This window comes from Hibiscus syriacus, unplaced genomic scaffold (assembly GCF_006381635.1).
Source record: "Hibiscus syriacus cultivar Baekdansim isolate YM2019G1 unplaced genomic scaffold, ASM638163v2 tig00110325_pilon, whole genome shotgun sequence".
In the NCBI taxonomy this organism is placed as follows: domain Eukaryota; kingdom Viridiplantae; phylum Streptophyta; class Magnoliopsida; order Malvales; family Malvaceae; genus Hibiscus; species Hibiscus syriacus.
The window spans coordinates 713,308-736,771 of NW_024062683.1; the positions used below are offsets into that span (position 1 = coordinate 713,308).

A 23,464-nucleotide genomic window follows, 5' to 3' on the forward strand; every position below is an offset into this window, starting at 1 on the left:
GGGGCATTCCTGAATCTCACAAAAGTATTATTATTATTATTGTACTTTTCCTCATCTGCGACCTTTTGAAGTATATAGATGACGCCTTATTTTGATAATTGGTAAGTAATTAGATCATTTATGCGTATCTTCTCCATATCCATATTCAGAGATGGTTCATCTTTCAATGCCCCGAGGTAAGTTGTAATGTGTAGTGGTCCTTCAGTTATCTGAAAGAGATATAGATGTGGTTTATGTGATGATTGATCATTTTTTTACTCGAACTTTTTTCACATTTTCAGGATCCGAAGAAAAGTCGAGCCAGAGTCCTTTACACTTCTTGATCAGACTCGGATTTCTTCCTTGGTAATTCACTGGCAGCCTCAGCTTGGCAAGCTTGGCCGGATGTGAATGAAGATTGAGGAAGCAGGGAAGAAAAGGAATGGAGCTTCCATATATCTATGAAAAAATATATTCTCTTGTGGATGTTACTTGGATACGAGTGTCGGATATCTGTATGTATCCGGCATGTACGTGTTCATTTCTTTTGTCTTTTGAGGATCTTTGAAGGACGCCATACATGACAATTTCATGACATAAAGTTATGATCCAATGCATACTCCAGTATATTCAAGTTTATCAACGACTTGAATTCGAGACTTCATTTAAGTGACATTGAATTTATGAATTTTAGAAGTCAATGGTATACTAATAGTTGCACAGAGAGTATGGACTTGAAAGAAAAAGAAAAGGCTATGGATTCGGATCTGAGCATTCATCTTTATTGAAAGATGGGTCTACTAGTACCACTACCAGCCTACCTCTGCAAACAGATTTTGAAGGAATCCCACAACCATCATCCCCCAACTGTTCCACTCAGCTGAATTTTCCCATCTTTTTCTTCAGAGATTGTTTGTCCTGGTTGACTGGAACAAAAAGAGACACAAGGACAATCCCCTTAGCTTCCTCATTTTTGGCCATTTCCGTTTAATGCTGGCTCAACCAGACCTTCATTGGATTTTCTCGGCAATACGCGCTTTCTTTGTATATTTTTCTTTGCTTTTTGCTCTGCTTGTTTCATACCCCTGCAGACATTCAGCTGCACAAGTTTCAGTGACAAACCTTCAATTGGCATCTTTCTTTTATCTCTCCGGACCTTTTTCCCAGGCTACCTCCCTAATTATCATGTTGCAAGTTAAAGCTTATTTTGTTAGGGATTGTATGAATATGGCTGGGTATTTCAAGGGATGAGAGGACAAAACTTCTAGCAGGTGTGTCATCAACTTCAACTCTGCCTTCTGTTTTTCACCTTTTATTGGTAAAAGAACAGTAATCACCAAATTTTACAGGTCTGATTGATACATAATGCATAAGACCAATGTATTTGGTTTATTGAGCCAATCTCAACAACTCAATCGAGTTGGATCGAACTTCTTATTACTTGATCGAACAATGTGTAGCATTTAATTCCCCCAGGAATATATGGGAATTGAACATAGATGAGAAAAACAAAAATTATTACCGACATATACCTGAAATCCCCCCAGATATATGCCGTTCAAGTTTTAGGACGCATTACCATCAACTCTTTTCACATCTTTCTCCTGTTCTCTCTCTTTCATTCTTGTAATTGTTCAGTGAGTTTTTGTATATGAAAAAATGGACAACACTGTTTACAAAGAAGAAACCCTGCACAGTTTAAAGGGAAAAAATGGAATGGAGGCTCTTCCTTGGGTTTAGCCAACATGGTCCAATATGTGTGTTTAAGGCAAACCCTCCCCGAAATTAACTACACGTCCTTGTCATCACAGTTGCACCATGCGTGACAGACACAGAATGAAACAGTCTCCCTAGTTTGTCACAAAAAACAAACTAACAACGGCTTAACTGCTAAGTTTTAACCATCTTTTTTAACTCAACTGGAAAAACTAGTATTTAATTGCTGCGATCTGTTGCCCACATGCTAAAGCTTAGCCAATAGCTACTACCCAGTACCCACCCCGTGTTCTTGTTCAGTTCTTCAGAGGTAGAAACTCGAAATACTGTGTTTTTTGCTGTTGTTGTAGTTAAAGCTGTGATGGGTACTTCTTGGTGGGTGTCTTTGTTGCCGATAATAATGCCGGTTCCAAGGGGAAACAGCTCGAGGGTCTGTTCTTTTCTGTTTTCTTCTTCGAGAGTGTAATTTTTTCTTGGTGGGGTTTCAATGGACATAAATATCCAGTGTCCGATGAAGCTGTTGCCGAACAAGACAGCTCCAAGTGTAGTTCCTTGTCGTGAATTTGCATCCACTCGTTTTTTCCACTTTTTGCACTTCCATGCGTTGATTTGAAACCCTAAAAGAATGTTCAAAGAGAAGATAAAATTAAAGTGGAATTGCAAAAAGTGGAGGATTGAGTGAATGCAAATTCATAAAACAACAGCAAAGTAAAAGAAAGCAGCTTTTAAACCTCTTCTTTTCCCGAACATTGATATGTATATATTGGACATTGATCTGTAAATATCACTTTCAGCATGAAACAAAGACAAAACATGGATAGACACAAACCTCTGAAGTTTACATATGGTTGAAGGAGAAGCCTTGTTGTTTGTCGGTTCATTTTCGTAGCAGCTCAATGAAAATACTGGGGAAAAAACAAAAGAAATCTCATTACTTTCTCTTTGAAAACATATATGTTTAAATTCTCTGTCTGTGTGTGCATATAGGTTTACCTGCTGATTCCTTCTTCTCCAAGCTATCGGCATCATCAGGAGTCTTATTGAGTTGACGGCGGCGTTTTTGACGTTCTCTTGCTTTATGGTTTTGGAACCAGTAGAAAACATTCTTCCCTTCGATCTTCCCGAACCGCTGAAGCCGCGCCGCGATTTGTTGATTTGCGCCGCCGTCGGCGTCCGTGTCCCGCGTCGATAGAGTTCCTCGAGTGTCAGTAGCTGCTCCGGCGTTGGATTCCAACGTGAACTCCCTGATGGCTGTTGACTCGCCTCATTTGCATTACTTGCTATACCAATAACAAGAAATCATGCATATACATATGCATATACCAGAGTTAAGTTACAAGATCATATCAGTTTAAAAAATAAAAAGAAGAAAGAGTGGGGTTTACCGAAATCACCATGATTGAAAGCTAACAGGTTGGTGGAGTTAATAGTAGGGTTTGGAATCAAAGGTGAAGGCTTTGCATTGTTGAACGAAAGAGATAAGTTGAGGTCTGTGATATGGTGATATCCCATTTTTGAAGAAGCAACAAAGCACAGACAAATAATATATATCATTTCGTCTCTCCCCAGTGCTCGTACTCGCATCGTAGAAGAATGTGGAAAGAGAAGGAAAAGAAAGAAAATTAAAAATTGTTTTCTACTTTTAGAAAGTACACCTTGTATTCAAATTTTTTAATTTTGGGTTAGCTCAAGTTTTCTGTAATTTATATAAATTATAAGTTCAGTTTATATTTCTAATTCGAGTTTATATAATCAATAAATAATGATAAATTTGGAACACGTTTTATTATGGTCGGAGTAGGAAGGTAATGATCTTTAACCATTTACTCATTTAAATTGAGTGAAGAGTTGTAGTGAGAGGATGATAATGTGTACAAGGTTAAAAGATTATTTTCTTTCAGTTTTATTTATACGGGTATAAATGTCCATTATATCATACAATAGGTTGATCAGTCTCGATCTTTGAAAGTTATTGATGGATTGGTAGGTTAGAGTAATAAAACTCATGCATTTACTCTTACTCTCCCTCTGAGTTCTTTTTTTTCTTCTAGTTTTCTAGCTTTTTAATCTTGTCGGCTTGTTTCTATTTGTGTTGAGCCTTTGTGGCTTGTGTTGCCAAACGTGAGGGTTGAGATAACCTTGTTCCTTTCCGAGTTCTTTTGAAGTTCCAAAGTGATTCAAGTCGTGGTGACTTAGAAGTTCTTACATTGTTCGTGCTTCGGAGATCCGCTTCAACTTAGGTGGCTTGGATTAGTCCCAGTGGTATTTTGCTTCCGCGTTGTTGTCTAACCCTAGCGGGTTTTGTTCGTTGTTTAGTGAGCTAGAGACTCACAAGGACGTGGTTAAGGCTGACTTAGGTGTTATTTCAATCTGAAAATCGTCTAAGTGCTCAGGTAGTAAATTTAATTAGTAATGAGATTATCATTGAACATGTCAAGGGAAATGAAAGAACAAAGTTATCTCGAGTGAAGGAGGTACAAATATTTTAATTTAAAACTTTGGGAATTAATGGGCTTTTGCCAAATGTTGGGGTCAAACATCTACAATCATCACCAATCAGACCCAAAAGATCTATTACCCAATGCTTGGAATAATGATTTTGTTGAATTGAATCTCCACTTTATTTTAAGCTCGAGCTCAAGCATGCAGCAGTTCATACCGATGAATATGATCCGATGGAAAACAAAGAGATTTTGTTCTTAGTTCTCAGGATAAATGATAGCAATGAATTAATCATATATATATATACTACTCAAGAAGCTTGTTGCAGGTGGCAACACCGACAGCTGCCGCAAGATGCCAAGCAGCATGAATAAAAGGAGTTCTGTGGAACACATCATCTGCAATGAAAAGAACACCTCCCAACAATGATGACATCTTATGAACATTGTGACCATCCTTAATTCTGGCTCTTTCAATACTCTGTTTGCAAATGCTACCTGAAATTGCGTCAACACAACAACCAGATCAAACTTAAAGTTGTAATGGAAAATACAATATAATTCCAAGGAAACTAGTTACCTCCATCATTCCGGTGTGAACAGCTGAAAACCATCAGAGGCTGCACAGGTAGAAAGTAGCCGAAGCCGCCATTAGTAACTTCGGGTTCTCGTTCTGAGAGATCTTGATAGACACTGCAAAAAAAGGGGTTTGAATCTATAATCGAATCCAAGTGTGCAACCTGGAAAAAGATATGAATCAGTTCGAACATACCACGGTTGCTGTGGCAATCGTCGTGTAGTCGGCCCACCTTAAACTTCCTCAGCTTTCCTCTGGAAGAATGATACAAAGAAGAGGCACTCCAACTCCAATTAGTGAATTAGCATACAGCGTAGTGTTCAAATTTTCCTGCGTTCATGTAAACAAATTATATTAGCAACAGGATATATACCTTGTTCACGAAGCAAGTGAAAGAGAAAATCACCTGGGGCTTGATTCCAAGAGCTATAAAAGGAAGTGAGGTTAACACATTAGCACCGTCTCTTGAAGATTCCGGTCCCCTGATGAAAGCTTTCGAATATAAGCATAGGAAAAGAATCTCATAGGATAGATGGCAGAGCTGATACACACAAAACACGCACAAACAGACCAATACCTCGCATACAACAGTATCTTACAGGCTTTAAACAAGATGGCCTCTGCTGCCACACTCTGAAAAACATATAACACGATACATTATGGTGAGTGACAGACTATAACAACGTATTATCACGACCATCGACATATATATCGACAGATAAGGTAGAACGGATCATCTGATGCATAAGTTTTGCTGTAACTTACTGCATCAATAGTGGTTGATTTGCTGTAATAATTGATCTATCATGAGTTGATTGAAACTCCCCATGTTGGTTGATCTCCACAAATGCAAATGGTGAATGAGGACACTTGAACCCCGTGTACACCCTCCAAGGCTTTACTAGGCCTCGACGCCGTCCGGGGACACATAATCCTTGAACGAACGTGCAAAATGCTTTACGAGAGCAAGAAGCAGCTTATATGCTCAATCTCTGTACAGTCAACACAAGCAGCAGCACATGTAGAAATCACACATTCAACAAATTAAGGCATGGAAGCTTTGTACAAAACACTAACTTGAACCTTTGTTTAAGTTCAACAAGTTCACTTGAAACAGAATAAGGTTAAGCTCATCATCGTTCATTAATCCCAAAAACGAACCAAATAAGACTAACTCGAGACCAAAGTTTAAACCAAATTAAGTGAAGCAATGGGATTGCTAGTCTTCTAATACATTCAACATTAACAGTCCCATTAAAGCAGGACCCGAATCCTAAAACCAAAACACCAAAACAGGAACACTTGTCCTTAACTTCCAACAAATGGGTTCTGAAACACAATCAAAAGAGGCAACTCCAACTGAAAAAAAAAAAACTGGGAATTGAGTGAAGATTCTGGAGAACAAAAAAGGAACTCCCAAAAGAAATATAGTGCAAGCATTATTTAAGAGAGATACCTGTCAGGATTTGAGGCAGGTAATACAGTTTGGTTTTGGGTTATGTAAATATAAAAGAAATGGGCGGGGGTATAATTCGCCACCTGTATTTCGCCACCTGTATCTCGCCATCTGTATTTTGCCACCTGTATTTCGCCACCTGTATAATTCGCCACCTGTATTTCGCCATCTAACTCTACGCATATTCGCCTCTACTTGACTTCGCCTCATTTAGTACCAAAATGTTTGCCCTATATAATTCGCCACCTGTATTTCTCCCTCGTTCTATCGGAATTCAATTTAGTCACGTATTTAAAAAAAATTGGATAAGTAAGATTTTATTATCCAAGATAAGGTTCAACAAAACACACAAATATCCCAAGAGGGAGAAAGATACCCTATTTACAACCAAAAAAAGAAAAACTTAATCAAGACCCAATAGTCACAAAGATTAGAGTTTACATTATCAGATCTATTGATATCTTTATCACTAAGTTGAATACGAACAAGCTCTTTGACATTGGAGAATTTGGTCTGTTGTTCTTGAACCACTTTTGAAATCCTTTGTTTCTTTCCTCCCAAATCAGTAGTTAAAAGCATTCCAAGCAATTTTAGAATGATGGAAAAGTAAGAATTTCCCCTTCCATTTTTGAACGGCACCATCAATCCTTGAATCCCAAGTACTGTAATTATCATGTATGCTGGAAAGGATCATGATAGAGCTCCAGATCGAAGACGCATAAGAACAGTCAAAATAAGTGATTTATGGGATTCAGTTCTTCATTACATAGAATGCATAAACGATAGTATCCCCATTCTGAATAGTCTATCCGAGTAAGAAGCCGATCAAGGAGAATCATCCAAGAAATCATACTATGTTTAGGAATATGAGAGGAAACCAAAGAATTTTCTGCAAGGGAACCTTGTCCTATGTTCCCTTATTTCTTCCATATGTCTTTCGTTTTAGAGAGTCCAGAAGAAATAATAGGGAGGGCCTCTCTCTAAGCTTAAGAAGCTTTCTGATGCTCCAACTAAAGGATTAACATTGATTTCACTTAAATCTCTGTTTTTAATTATACAGTGAAGCCAAGCAACCCACAAAGATCTGTTACCTGCCAGGATTTTTCTAATGAGTTGAATCATGCAAGCCTATTCCAAGAGTTAGATTCTTCAAGTCGGACCTCCCTCAGTTTGGGGCAGCTTATATGTTCCAGCTGATTATGGCACCTTTGGCAGCTTTATTCGATCCTTTCCAAAGGAAACGAGAGCATAGTTGCTCAAATCGATTGATTACTTTCTAGGGAAGAATGAATTGCTGACACCAGAAATTAACAACACTAGAGGACAGTTTTAATAAGTTCAAGACTCAAATTTAAAGTATTTCGACTCATTAAATCTTATGAGATTATGATAGTCTTTTAAAAAATATCAGGTATTAGTTGGGGTTAGGTTTAAAAAAGCCTGAAAAATGTTAAATCTAAAATACTAATTAATTAACTTTTTATATATTAAAGATACATCTTTTATAAATATATATTTTAATCAAATTCTTATTTGTCTAATATATGATTATTAAAGCATAATTATAAAAAATAATTTAAGAGGTTTTAATTGATTCGAAGAGATACTCTAATTTCAAGTAGAGGGAACATCGAGGTACAGCAGAATCAAAGCCCATTTGCTCCTTTAGAAAGAGCTGGGCTAGACATATGGCCCCTGGGGTTATCTTTGACTAGAATTGGGCCTCACTAAGTTGATATTCTAATTCCAACATGCAGATTAGAGTTATGAAATAGCATTTACTTTTTTTCTTAATTCTTTTTATTATATGGGGTAATTACAATATAATATTTTTCAAAGATAATTCTCAATATTTGATACAGAACACTCACACTTCTAGTATTTCTGGTGCTAGAATCGGAAACTCGAGAATAACAATAATTCATTTACATCTAAGATATCGCTTGGTTGATATTCTCAATTCTTATATTAACTCGGTACGGTGGAAATAAAATTCAAAATATGAGGAAATAGAAGAGTAAAATATTTTATTAATTAGACATTAGCCCATTTAATTGAATTATTGTTGTTTTTTTACTTTTTTAATATTCTTAAAATGATTACAATGTAACATATGTATTTTTAACTGTTTACATCTATTAAAATAACTGTTTGAAGGTTAGAGATTCTAAAAAACAAGTCTCTTTTTATTATTAAGATTATTTGTAAGTTAGTAGATTTAGTGGTGTATGTGCCAAATTTCTAAGTTATATAGTATATATACATTATAAAGTTTATATGTATCAATATTTGATACAGAACACTCACAATTCTAGTATTTCTGGTGCTCGAATCTGGAAACTCGAAGAATAACAATAATTCATTTACCATCGATATCGCTTGGTTCATATTCTCAATTCTTATATTAACTCGGTACGGTGGAAATAAAATTCAAAATATGAGGAAATAGAATGAGTAAAATATATTTTATTAATTAGACATTAGCCCAATTTTAATTGAATTATTTGTTGTTTTTTTACTTTTTTTAATATTCTTAAAATGATTACAATGTAACATATGTATTTTTAACTGTTTACATCTATTAAAATAACTGTTTGAAGTTAGAGATTCTAAAAAACAAGTCTCTTTTTTATTATTAAGATTATTTGTTAAGTTAAGTAGATTTAGTGGTGTATGTGCCAAATTTCTAAGTTATATAGTATATACATTATAAAGTTTATATGTAATTTAGAGAGCAAAATTGCAAAGCGGAGAGATTTCAGAAAACGAAAAAAAAAAGCTGACCCTATTTCCATGTGTAATGGGGTGAGAGGAGATAGAGTAATAGGTTGCCCCTAACGCTAGGTTGAGAACAGCTTCCGTGGAAGACCTCCGATAGTCAGAATTATGAATTGCCCACCGTAGAACTCGATCCCACAACTACAAGATTAAGAACCTTGTGCTCTACCAACTGAGCTGAATAGGAAAATATAAAAAGAGAATAAAGATTTAGTATATAAGAAGGTTTCATGATTGAAGGTCCAACGTCATGTCAAAACTCTCACTTCAAAACCTTTCTCTTTGCTTCCTCTCTCAATTTTCTCATATTCCCAGTTTCTATCTGGTTCGAAAGTTCCAAAACCAGTAGTGTTATCCTCCCCAGTCCAATGAGGGTTTTTGGAGGGTTCCTATCTGCAGTTTTCTTCTTGTGGATTATCTTCTTTTGTTCTCAGTTAGGTTTACATTTCGCTGATGTTACAAGTAGTAGTCGTCGGTCTTTGAGATCACCCACAAGGAAATCCCGGTATAACACTGCTTCATTTCATGCTCCTCCATCAAGCTCACCTCAGTTTTCTGGAAATGAAGATGATAAGAGGATAGTTCATACAGGTCCAAACCCTCTTCACAACAAATGACGAAACATGTTGTAAGAATTCAAGCAAGAAAAAGAGACTGTAAGAATCTTTATTCTTCTACTTCTTGGACCAGCTTTTTGTTGCTGATATTATAGCATAGGTGAAGGAGAGAGCATTGACTTTAGCCTTTTCAGAATGAGTGTTTATAGGGCAGTGGGTTTAGAAATGATGAGAAAAGGGAAGACAAGGGGAAAGGATAGTGTAAATTTTCTTGTTTCTCTTTTAAATTTTCTTCTTCTTCTTCTGTTGTACTGCTCCTGTGTACCATTCAATTCTATTAACTTTTAATTATAATACTCAATCATCTACTTTTGCTTTCTTCTGCAACTCTTGTGTCTGCCCATTACGTTCTGTCAACAATATTTTAGACCTTAAATGCATATACATATAAAAATAAATAGGATTTTATGTCAAATTTTATTATTATGTTTAAGTAATGAATTTAGATTTTGTATGTTAATTTAATTATCTTTTTTTCAAAATTTGATCATAATTCGTATTATTATACTATTTTGAATTATGATTAGAATTTATAAATTCAATAAATATACAGAAATTACTTAAATGAATATACAATAATTAAATTTACAATTTACATATTATATAAGAACTAATAATAGATTCTATTATATTTTACATGGGAATGAGACAAACCGAAGCCATTCTTTGTTTTGACTGCTAAGTGTAAACTACAAATTTCAGTACTCAATCTTGATTATATTGTTATAATTTGATAACTTTAAAGTTGTTGGGAAGATATTAAAATAAAATAAAACGGTTTTCATATTGGTTAAAAATAATTATGCCACCATGTTATTCTTGATTTAATGTTCCAGTGACGAAAAATAAAGCAACTCTAAAGTTAAATGATCAAATTGGGAAAAACTTAAAGCTTAGTAACCAGAAAATGAGTATGGTTAAAATTGAGTTAAAAAAGCATAATTTACCCCAATATTGATGTCCCGAAAAGGAAAGGTAAAAAAAGTTGAAGCTTGAAAGAATTCTGACACCGAGAATACTATAACTAGGGATTTTTAGCCTAGCGTGTAGGTTAAAATTGCAGAATTCATCAAGTGTGTCATGCAAGTTAAAAGTGTTGGAAGTTAAAAGTGTTGGAAGTATACATGGGCTCTCTTGTAATTTATAACTCGAATTTTTTATTTATACGAAATAAAATACGTTACAATGACACTCTCAATATTACAATTCTACAATACTACAATACTAGCTGCTGCTAGTTTACAAACTCACAAATATAACTTTGTTAAGCTTTCTCACAATTCTTTCTATTTTTCTTTCTCTCACTCGTTATTCACTCTTTTCCTCATATCTCACTTGTGTTTTTCATATGGCTTACATACATATATATAGTTGTAATAAACCGACATTGATTGAAGACTTTAGAAACTTCTCAATTTTGCTTGACGTGTTGTTTCATGTTTGCTGCAAACTTATCCTTTTATGGGACCACCTTTATAACTAAGTAATTCAAGATGCTTCTAGTTTTTGCCATCTTAAATCTTGCCGACATATTATTGCAACTTCTAGCCACTTTTCTTGACTTTTCTACATAATTCAAAGAGTTTGAATTCCAACACTCCCCCTCAAACTCGACTTTCCATTCCTAGCTTTTATTTGAGTCGATTGAATATATCTACTCTCAATGGTTTTGTAAAAATGTCTGCTATTCGATCTTCAGTTATGCAGTAAATTAGCTCCACATTTTTGTTCTTCACCTGCTCTCGTATAAAATGATACTTTGTATCAATATGCTTGCTTCGACTATGGGAGACTGGATTCTTTGCAAGGGAAATTATAGACTTGTTGTCGACATAGATTGTAATTGGTTCTTCTTGTGCCACATTTAGCTCGTTCAAAATATTCTTTAACCACATTGCTTGGCAAGTGCACGCTGCTGCGGCTATGTATTCTGCTTCACATGTTGAAAGAGCTACCGTTTGTTGCTTCTTTGATGACCATGAAAATGCTGCAGAGCCGATATGAAAGAGATATTCAGTTGTGCTTTTTCGATCGTCTAAGTCTCCCCCATAATCACTATCAGAATAACCAACCAGCTTCGAATTTTCTGATCCCGTGTAGAATAAGCCATGACCTGTTGTACATTTGACATATCTGAGGATTCTTTTTGCTGCAATCCAATGATCTTGTTTCAGATTCTCCATGAATCTGCTTACCAATCCCACAACGTATGTTATGTCTGGTCGTGGATAGTCATATACCTTAGACTTCCAACGATGCTTTTAAACAACGGCGGATTCACGTGCTCTCTTGTTGAATTCACACTTAATTTGATTCCTGGTTCTGCTAGAGTGGCTACCGGCTTGCAATCTTCCATTCTGAATTTTCTTAAAATTTCTTCTGCATACTTCTTTTGTGATATAAATATTCCTTCTTGCATTTGCTTCACTTCAACTCCAAGGAAGTATGACATTTCTCCAATATCTGTCATTTCAAATTCTTTAGTCATAGCTTTCTTAAAATCATTGAACATACATGGATTATTTCCTGTGAAAATCATGTCGTCCACATATAAGCATACGATCATGATATCACCGTCTTCATTTTTCTTTGTGTATAAAGCATGCTTATATGGACTCTTCATGAACCCATTTCTCTGGAAATATTCATCAATTCTCGTGTTCCATGCTCTCGGGGCTTGCTTCAGACCATATAGAGATTTCTTCAATCTATAAACTTTGTCTTCATGTCCCTTTTTAATGTATCCAGGTGGTTGCTCATATAAACTTCTTCTTCTAGGTAGCCATTTAAACGCTGACTTCACATCCATCTGGTAAATTTCCATCCTTTTTGTGCTGCAACTGCTGTGAGAAGTCTGATGGTCTCGATCCTTGCTACTGGAGCAAACTTCATCATAATCTATTCCTTGTCTTTGCTTATAGCCTTTGACAATTAGCCTCTCTTTGTGCTTCTCGACCTTTCCTTCTTTATTGGTCTTTGTCTTGTAAACCCATTTTACTCCAATTTGGTTATGGCATTCTGGTTGTCTTGTTAGCTCCCATGTATCATTTCTTTCTATTGAAGCAATTTCTTCATCCATTGCATTCTTCCATTTGTCATCTTCAAACCGTTTCTTCGTATTTTATTGGATCACTGTTCATAAGCAAGCAGAAAAGTGAAACATTATTTAGTTCATAATCGTTGTACCTTTCTGGCATTTTTCTCTCTCTTGTGGATCTTCGAAGTTCTGTGGGAGATGCTTCAGGATCTTCTATTATGTTGCTGGCATCGCTGCTGTTGCTTGACGACGATGGTACATTTTCTTGAGGACCTTGATCATCTTGTTCAACTTGATTGATAAGATCATCATCTTTAAAAAATAGTCCTTCAACTTTCTTTTCCTCTTTGCTCCATCTCCAATAGTCTGCTTCATCGAACTCGACATCTCTTGAAATTATTATCTTCTTTGTAAGAGGATTATATAATCTGTAAGCTTTGCTCCTTTCATCATAGCCAATGAAAATACATTTTTCTCCTCTGTCATCAAGCTTCTTTCTAGTCTGTTCTAGAACGTGGGCATATGTAATGCATCCAAAAATCTTGAGGTGTCCAACTCCTGGTTTCTGTCCACTCCATGCTTTGTTTGGCGTCATATACTTCACACTTTTTGTTGGTCATCTATTCAATAGGTAAACTGCACATCGAACTGCTTCAGCCCATAAATTTCTCGGTAGTTGCTTGCCTTTTATCATGCTTCTTCAGCTGATGCTACGTTATTTCTTTCTTCCTGTTTAGGAGCAGATCTACACTCATAACTATAATGACCATATTTATTGCAATTATAACATTGTACCTGGGATTTATTTTCTTGTTGATATCTGCCCCTACCTCTGCCTCGGAATCCTCGTCCACGACCTGATGTTGGATTGTTTCTATTTATTTGAACAGTGCTATATGATCGGCCACCACGTCCATGAGTTCCTTGTCCTCATCTGTATCTTCCACGATAACCACAACGATTTCCTCGACCTCGTGTGTAGCTACTACTAGTTTCTCCTTCGTTGACATTCATCTTGCTTTGTAGAGCTTGCTCCAAATTTTTCGAATCTTCATTTTGTTTTATTTTCTGCTCATGGGCTTGAAGTGAACCCACAAGCTCATCGATCGATATAAGAGATAAATCTTTCGATTCTTCAATTGCCACCACCACGTAATCGAATTTTATTGTCAATGACCGCAAAATTTTTTCCATCACTCTAACATCGTTGAGTGATTCACCATTTCTTTTCATTTCATTTACGACCGCTTTCACACGCTAATATAATCATCGATGGTTTCTGTATTTTTCATTTTAACATCTCAAACTCAGCTCTGAGAGTTTGTAAGCGTACCTTCTTTGTTTTTCAGCACCTTGTAGAGATTTTGCAAAATCTCACACGCTTGTTTTGCGGTCTTCGCATCAGAAATTTTTCAAATGTAGATTCGTCTACTCCTTGAAAAATAAAGAACAATGCTCTTTTATCTTTTTTCCGGGATTCCTTTAAAACCTTCTTTTCTTCATTGGCCAGGGCTGCTTCTGCTACTGTATTTTCAGGCTCGGTGTAACCATCCTCGATGATATCCCAACAATCTTGGGAGCCTAGTAACGCCTTCATTTGAATGCTCCAATTGCTGTAATTCGTCTTTGTCAATCTCGGGATTTGTGGTTGAATCATGTTGGCCATCTTCTCACCACGTTGAACTCGAACCAAGCTCTGAGGCCACTTGTTGGAAGCGTAGATGGGCTCTCTTGTAATTTATACTCAAACTTTTTTTTATACGAAACAAAATACGTTACAACGACACTCTCAATATTACAATACTGCAATACTAGCTGCTGCTAGTTTACAAACTCACAAATATAACTTTGCTAAACTTTCTCACAATTCTCTATATTTTTCTTTCTCTCACTCGTTATTCACTCATTTCCTCATATCTCACTTGTGTTTTTCATATGGCTTACATATATATATATATATATATATATATATATATATATATATATATAGTGTATTAAACGATGACATTGATTGAAGACTTTAGAATTCTCAATTTTACTTGACGTGTTATTTCATGTTTGCTGCAAACTTATCCTTTCATGGGACCACCTTAATAACTATGTAATTCAAGATTCTTCTAGCTTTTGCCATCTTAAATTTTCCGACATATTGTTGCAACTTCTAGCCACTTTTCTTGACTTTTCTACATAATTCCAAGAGTTTGAATTCCAACAAAAAACAATAGACACTATACAATCTCAAATGCTGATAGTTCTAGTATTCAATGATCACTCTCACCAACATCTAGCTTTTTAATGATATAATTATCATCACATATTATGTATGGATGATCATCAACCAATATATTCTCTAACACAGTAACTCGTTTAGAGGAACTCAGGTGATCAATGCCGTTAGCTAGGGTTCAAGTGGCTTAGATTTATTAACATTATTCACAGAAATGGCAGCCATGCATGTCTGGTTTCATGGACTTGAATGCTTCCATTATTTATTCTCAAAGAGGATGCCTGTCTCGCAGGGCCAACACGGTTTCTCGAAACACCTTGGATATTGCACCCTTCCAACATATTATTAACTGCCTTTATAAATATTTGGTGTAATTTAAAATAGAGAAGAAGGTAATATAGAAGGACTTATGAGACTGCAGCTACCTCATCCTTTCTTCCTTTACTTTTATCAAAGTCCCTTGTTTATGGCTTCCACCCACCCCTTTGTTCTCCATGCTTAGTCAGAAAGTTTGATCGATAATCTATTCACAATTTTTTTTTAATTTATGTAATTATTTGAACTCTAGTTATTTAAAAGAATAATATTCTCTTTTATCATTAAGATCATTCAATAAATTTAAATTTCATGTATTTTTGCATTATAAATTCTCTCACTCTCTAAATATTTCATTTATTTAAAAAAAATTAAGTGTAGATGTAACAAAATAATATATCATTCTAATTAAGAGTAGATTGGTGGAGGGTGATCTCCTGCATTCTTATGATAGCTGGAGGAACATCCTTTACATCACGCCAACTGGTGAAATGGACCATGGAATTCCAGAAACAGAACCAGGACATCCCTGATCTTGTCGAGTATACTGCAAGCCTCATCGCCTTGACCCAAAATATCGATGCCTATTTTCTTAATGCCTCAACGTCTTAACACAATAATTTATCTAATTTACTCCACAAGTAACTCTCTAATTTTCTTTTCTTTCAAACATCCTACCATCTATTATATTCACCGATTAATATCTAAATTAAAAGCTCTTGCAGAAGCTAATAATCATCGGTTAGCCATTGTTGTAATTTGTCCTTTAAAATCATCGGTTAACCGAACCGCGGCATTGATGACTTGCACCACCCTTGTTCCTGTGTTTTTAAATGCATTGCATGCATTTAGAAACTACTCTTTGATTGTCTTCCAAGGAAAATGGATAGTGATATGCAAATATCGATTGAGAGAAAAGAAGTTGCATATAAGGAATGAAACAGATGTAGTAAAAGAGAGTCTTTGTATGGAGCATTAATGGTTGACAAGACAGGTAGGTAGGCCTACTCGATGGTGAGTATCTAAGTCTTGGTAAATTAGGGACTGTTGAAATGGTTCCCTTCTTCTTCTTTTTTCCGTTATAGTAACCATTGGAGTTTTGACACGAAAGTGTACCAACATGCATTAAAGTTCAACAAATTATGCTTTCTAAGTCAGATGGGAAATCTGTTTCTTGCTCTATTGAGAGAGAGAGAGAGAGAGAGAGAGAGAGGATGGCGCTTTGATCAGTGATCTTATCAACACAATGGGCACCTTTTGGTAATTATATAAATAATTAAAATTAAAATTTATTGTATTACTTATAATTAAATTAAAATCAAATTGATAAAATATATAATAAGGATCTAATATATTATTCTATAAATAAAGTTCATTTTCTTATCCAATGATCAAAATAAAATTAATATTATATTTTATAGTTCATTGATCTCTAAAATAATTTATATAGTAAATGTATAAATCTCAGCATGTGCATCAAAATTATAGCACTGCCGATGTTAAGTAGCAAGTTCCAATGGTGCATATCACGGTGGGAGCACTAATAATAAAATATGCGAAGTAAATGGAAATATTATATTTTTGACAAACATTATAATATATATATATATATATATATTTGATAAATATTAAATTTAATCTTATTTAGAGAGAAGGAAAGAAATACTCTAGAGAAATAAAGAGAGTGCTCTTAATAAGTTTAAAACTCATGACCTAATAAAGATAAATACTTGATTAACAGACCAAATATAAGTGTTTATATATATATAAAATTTTATACAATAAAAACTTTGCCCCCACTATTATAAGAAGATAATGTGTCAGCTCAATTATTTGTTGTCTATCATAAATTCAATAATCGAAATCAGTGCAAAAACAATGAAAATAGTTTTTTATTGATATATTTTATTAAAAGTGTTAATTTTTTGAAAGAATTATTTATATTGGATGATATTTTACAGATTTGTTTTGTAGAATTCGAATTGGTTTCAAAATCAAAGTTTTAAATTAATTTATCATAAATATATTTATTTGAACAAACATTTTATTCAACCAAATAAAGATTCAGCAATATTCTTTTTGGGACTATAAAAGATTTTATTTTTGAAGTAACGTTATTCGATAAAGTTAAATTTATTTTGTAAAATCTACTTGTGGTATGTAAGAACATAGAAGATTTTTGTTTGAAGTTGTGTGATTGTCGGTAATGGATCCATTAAGGCATGAGAATGAGTAAGTGTTTACCTAAAATTTAATTTGTAATTATTTTTTCGATTAATTATATATATACTGAAATTTTATTTATGTTTATTCTGTACAAAATTTTATATTATATATGTGTATTCATCTTAAACATTAATGCATTATGAATCTGGTGTGTCTTCTTGGAGAGGATTGCGGACTACATAGGACATGGACACCTGTCTATAAAAGGTGGCAACCAATGCACAAATGCAGTACTTCAACTGAAAAACCATTTCTTCAAAGCTAAGACTTGCTATAATCAAAGAGAAGTCTGGGTTGTGAAACAATGGCATCGTCGCCTCTAACCGGCAAACTCGAGTTCGATGTAGAGATCGACGCTACTCCCGAACAGTTCCACCATATGTGGGCACACAGGCCGCACCATGTGCACCACACCAGCTCGGAGAAAGTACAAGCATGCGATATACATGAAGGCGAATTCGGGAAGCCCGGTGTCACCATTTGCTGGAAATATGTGCACGGTACATATAATCTTTCGTTTCTTTTTCCCTTTATCTCTCTGTCGTTTTCTCAAGATATCCCATATGGTTTTGTGTGAATATATAGAAGGAAAGGCTAAAACAGCGAAGCAGGTGGTCGATTACGACCACGACAACAAGTCGATAGTATTCACGATGCTTGAAGGTGATCTGATGGAGGAATACAAGAGCTTCGTGATTACAATTCAAACTCTCCCCCAACAAGGATGGTAAAGGCTGTGTAGCTCACTGGATTTTGGAATACGAAATGCTGCACGAGGGCATCGGACACCCCGAGAGTATGCGCCAGTTCTTCATCGAACTCGCCCGCGATATGGGTGCTCACCTCGTCAAAGAAAAATAATTCAACGCTTATTAAATAAAAAATCCCATGTTGAATCGTGTATTGTTTCTGTTAAAGTACCGATCTAAGAATAAAGTTGGGATCTTTAGTACCGTGTTTGATAAGGCTGTAAGAGTGGGAGCTATCATCAGCTTTCTATGTTTCTCTATATGTCTTCTGTTTTATGTTTCTAAATGAACGTCTTCTCTGGTGTGCATGATTCTTGATGTCTTTCTACATTTTTAAGGTTTTCTCTTTCTTTTCAGAGTAAGTACCTATTCTCGTATGTAATAGGGTAGGAAGAGATAACTAGTAGGTTGACTCTAACGCTAGGTTGAAAGCAATTTTCGTGGAAGACCTCCACAATTATGAATTGTCCACCATGAGATTCGATCTCACGACCACAAGGTTAAAAGTCTTGCGTTCTATCAATTGAGCTAGACGAATAATTCATTTTATTTTCAGAGTGATACAACATATCCAAGTGAGTGTTAGTTCTATTCAAGATGGAATTATAGAAAAAAAAATTATTTCGATCATCAAAGAATTTTTAAAAAAATCTTTCTTTAAAAGATAATACTATTTTTTTTGTTTAAAAATTGAATTCGAAAGACGTGGAAAAGATTAAAACACTTCATGACTTCTAAAATCAACACCTCGTCTAATTATATTTATCTAACGTTAACACTTACTTTCGTCTGATATTTTTAATTCAAATTTAAAATTTTCAAACTTTCAGTATAAATTCTTGGGTAAAGTATACAAATGGTCCCTCAACTGTAGGGTATATTTTATTGAATTCTCCGATATTAAAAGTTAAAATGATCACTTGACTATTATAGTTCTAAATCCATCATTTTTCGTTAAAAATTATAAGTCGTTTGAGTTGGACATTGACCTGTTGATTGAGATATGATAAAATTCAATCTCATAACCGTTGAAAGCAATTACGGTAGAAGTATACATTATTAAAATATGATTTTATAATATTTCAATCAATAGTTTAAAGTCCTGTCAATTTTTAATAGAAAAGGATTGAGTTTGGAACATATAAATAGTCCAGTGATCATTTTATAACTTTTAATAATACTCAATAAAATAATCATTTATAATTGATAGATCATTTTATAACTTTTAATAGTCAAGAATTATTTTGTATATTTACCTAAATTTTTATTAAATTATGACATTAACCTTAAAATAATTACACGAACTAAATGATATTTGTGGTTAAAGAAATAATTAATATTTTTAGAAATTTCAGTTCATAATACAATATTTATAGGGATCTTTTTAAGTGTTCATTATATTATCGTTATGAAATCATGAGGTATAATATTTTATAATATTTTTAGGAATTGCCGTGCTAGTCGTGGGATTAGGTTGAGATGATCTAATGACATTTGTTTTTTGGATTTTTTCTTTAAAAAACTATTACTCTGAACCTTTCCAAACTCATCTTGCCCAGAAAATTAGTCGATGAAAAGTTTTGTATTATCACTTTTAGCTCCCCAAGTATAAACACGTGAAGATTAAAATCAGAGAGCGAGGTCGACGAATCTTCCGATAACATCGAGCTGGGATCACTTAAGACCAACATGTAAAACCTTGTGAATGAACTTTGCTTTGAATCTTCCTTCTTTGACTTGCCTTCCAGTTTCACAACACCCTTTAATCAACTCAAGAGGATGGATCTCAAAATAATCTTCATCACTGTCATCCCCCTCCCCCGAGTCTGCAAATTTAGTTCTATTTACATGAATACAAGAGTTTGACATTGGCGTGTATATTTATCATTTTGATTAAGTGGTAAACTGAGAAGATAAGCTCACAAAAATTGGTTAATACAAAATGACACCATTGCTCCCTTTGAATTTCTTTCTTATTTTACATGAAAAGCCGAAAGTTTGTTTCTTGCATTTGTATGAAAATACAGTCGAAAGCTGCTTGTTGTGCTTTTCCAGAATCAACTGTTAAGTTAACAATAACAATACAAAATCTAAAGGTGTGGATTTATTGTATTGAATTGAAAAATGAGAATCATGTACTAATCTTGCAGAAAAATGTTATTAGATGGACATAAAGAGGGACACGTAGAGGGGCAGAGGATTTTTGTTCTCGGTCTATAAAAGGTGACAACCAATGCACAAATGTTCGAAGCTAATCCTTGCTATAATCAAAGAGAAATATGGGTTATGAAACAATGGCATCGTCGCCTCCAACCGGTAAACTCGAGTTCGATGTAGAGATCGACGCTACTCCCGAACAATTTCATCATATGTGGGCACACAGGCCGCACCATGTGCATCACACCAACTCCGAGAAAGTACAATCATGCGATTTACACCAAGGCGAATTCGGGAAGCCCGGTGCCAACCTTTTCTGGAATTATGTGCACGGTATGCATCATTTTTAACCCAAACCAACAAATCTTTCATTTCCTTTTCCCTTCATCTCTCTTTTTCTCCTTATACCTATGGAAGAGTTTTGTGGTTACTATTCAAACCCTCCCGAAGAAGGATGGTAAAGGCTGTGTAGTGCACTGGATTTTGGAATATGAAATGCTGCACGAGGGCATCGGACACCCGAGAGTATGGCCAGTTCTATATCGAACTCACCGGCGATATTGGTGCTCGCCTCGTCAAAGAAAAATAGTTCAACGCTTATTAAATGAAAAACGAGGGCATCGGACACCCCGAGAGTATGCGCCAGTTCTATATCGAACTCACCGGCGATATTGGTGCTCGCCTCGTCAAAGAAAAATAGTTCAACGCTTATTAAATGAAAAATCCCGTGTTGAATGTTTCTATTATCACTCAAAACTATCCATCTATGAGTAAAGTTGGGATCTTTGTTCCGTGTTTGATAAGGCTGTAAGAGTGGGAGCGCGCAGCTTTCTATGTTTTTCTCTACGTCTTGTGTGTCGTGTATGATTTCTTCATGTCTTTCAACATTTTTAGGGTTTACCTTTTCTTTTACTATTGATAGGGCATACCCAATTGAGTGTTAATTCTATTCAAGATTGAATTAAAGAAAACCTAGGTACTATCCAGAATAAAATCATCATCAATCATTTAGGTTAAGTGTGACCGATCATCTATAAAATTATTTTATAAAATAATTTAATTTTATATATCCAACTATTACGTGTACAAAATCTGAATTAATGATAAGTGATCTCAACGACTTTCCTATGGGACCATGTCAATTTTCAAATTTACACCATAATTTCAAGAGCCATCACTTTCACCCCATATTTGATTTGACACAAATAATATGAATACGACAAGCATGAATCATATGATTATATCAACTCTAGTAATAGATTATCGGGTTAAGTGTTAATTTTGTTCTTACAGTCTGTTAAAATTATTAATTATGTTTATCAGTTTTTTAATTTTAACTTTATAAATTATATTAATGTTATTCTTTTACCGATAAAAATTATCGTTACAGTATTAAGATAACAATCTATAATATTGATGTACGGTCCACGTATAAATAATGATTTGATAGAAGGGTTAAAATTAACTTTTATCAAGTATAAGGGTTTCATTAATTTCTTTTAAAATTCCATAAATTATCTAAAGAATATTCAAAAAAAATTAAACTTTAAAATATAACATTGATACAGTTCACGAAATTTATAGAATGAATTTTAACATATTATGTCGATAATTTAATGCCTCAAACATAAATTATTTAATTCATACAATTAAATTTGAAAATATATTAAAAATAGTTTATGTTTAATTTAAAATGTACAATATTTTTCCTATAACATGCTATATATATCGTTCTTTGCAATTTCGATCGGAGAATGATCCAACTCTTTTTTTAAAAGTTGATGACTTTATATATGGATGTCATTTTACATATTCAATTGTCATTAGATTTTATTACCAATCTCATTATATATATAATTAGTTAATTACACACCACCAAAATATATTATAATCACAACTTGATAAATATTAAATTTGTTAGTTGAATGTTATTTTTAAAAATATACATATCATTATTATAACATCTAAGAGGATATAATTCAAATGTGATATATATTATCTCCAACATTTAAAATCCAAAAAATTCTTTTAAAAAACAAATTTACAAATATTGCCACGTGTACAAATTATATAGTGAACTTTTTAAAATTTCACTTTAAACTACTCAAATTATAATAATAATAATAAAAAAGGATTGGCTTTTATGGATAAACTTTTCTTATAATTTATACATTAAGTTGAGGGTTGTTGAACAATTAAGGCTAAATTATTTGCAATAAAATCAATTTAGTCAAGGAGGTTGATTATGTAGGAATATCAAATATTTTATTTAGATTAATATATTCATTAATTAATAAATTTAATTACGACATGTAGATATGAATAAATTTAATCCGAGGATGATTGTGTAGGAATATTAAATTATTGTTCCTCCCAAACTAGTAGTCTATAATGGAATTGGGTTTCTTCGATCTTCAAAACACACCACTAACTCTTAAGCACTTGTTAAAAAAATGTCATCTTGATAGGTACACTAGAAGCTGACGTAGAAATCAGTGCTTCAGCAGACAAATTCTTCGAGGTGATGCAACGCCCCATTCAAGCTGACTCCATCGTGCCCGACATCGTTAAATCAGCAATTTGCTCGATGGTCTATGGGGAGCTTTGGGTGCAATCACCCAATGGACTTATGTTATCGGTAAGACAAATCATCCCTTTCACCTATGGGTCATTTGTCCATAAATAATTATTTTATCCGAAAATAAAATATTAAGACTAAAATACTCTAAAAAGTAAGGATCAAAATGATCATTTAATTAAATATTAGAGTAATTTTTGATATTGTGTGTGGAATCTTTTACATATTCTTCCCTTTGAATATAAGATTGTTTTCCTTTTTTGGGTGAGAAAACATAGGTGGGGTAACTCAAACTGTAATCTTGGCCATCACCTCGGTCAATCCGTTTACCAATCGGTCACAGTATGTGAAGCTGACCCAGGATGTTTCGACTCCGCAGGCGCTGTTGGATCTGGAGTTGAGGTGATCAAAGGGCTCGTGCACACCTCGCCCAGCTTAGAGTGTTGTTTAATGTTTGTTCAAGTAAATAAGAAGCTGATTTCGACAGCTTCCGCTACGCATTTATGTAATTCCGTGTGTTTGGGTGTGCTTGATTGATGCATGAAAAGCTTCTGTGTTGACGTTGTTGCTTGAGCTAAGTATCGTGTCGTGTGTTTATTTGTGTACGTAAT

The 23,464-nt window shown here is 34.3% G+C and overlaps 1 long non-coding RNA gene and 3 pseudogenes across 1 annotated transcript; 2 read left to right on the forward strand and 2 right to left on the reverse strand.

Moving 5' to 3' along the window:
• The first annotated feature begins 2,150 nt into the window (after positions 1-2,150).
• On the forward strand, positions 2,151-2,627 carry LOC120118063. The gene is made up of 2 exons (XR_005515714.1): positions 2,151-2,451; positions 2,502-2,627. It is a non-coding gene; the product is annotated as an uncharacterized LOC120118063 (long non-coding RNA).
• A 26-nt stretch (positions 2,628-2,653) lies between these two features.
• LOC120118087 lies at positions 2,654-3,207 on the reverse strand (annotated as a pseudogene).
• A 1,150-nt stretch (positions 3,208-4,357) lies between these two features.
• Positions 4,358-5,770, reverse strand: LOC120118061 (annotated as a pseudogene).
• An 11,821-nt stretch (positions 5,771-17,591) lies between these two features.
• Positions 17,592-18,436, forward strand: LOC120118047 (annotated as a pseudogene).
• Positions 18,437-23,464: the final 5,028 nt, after the last annotated feature.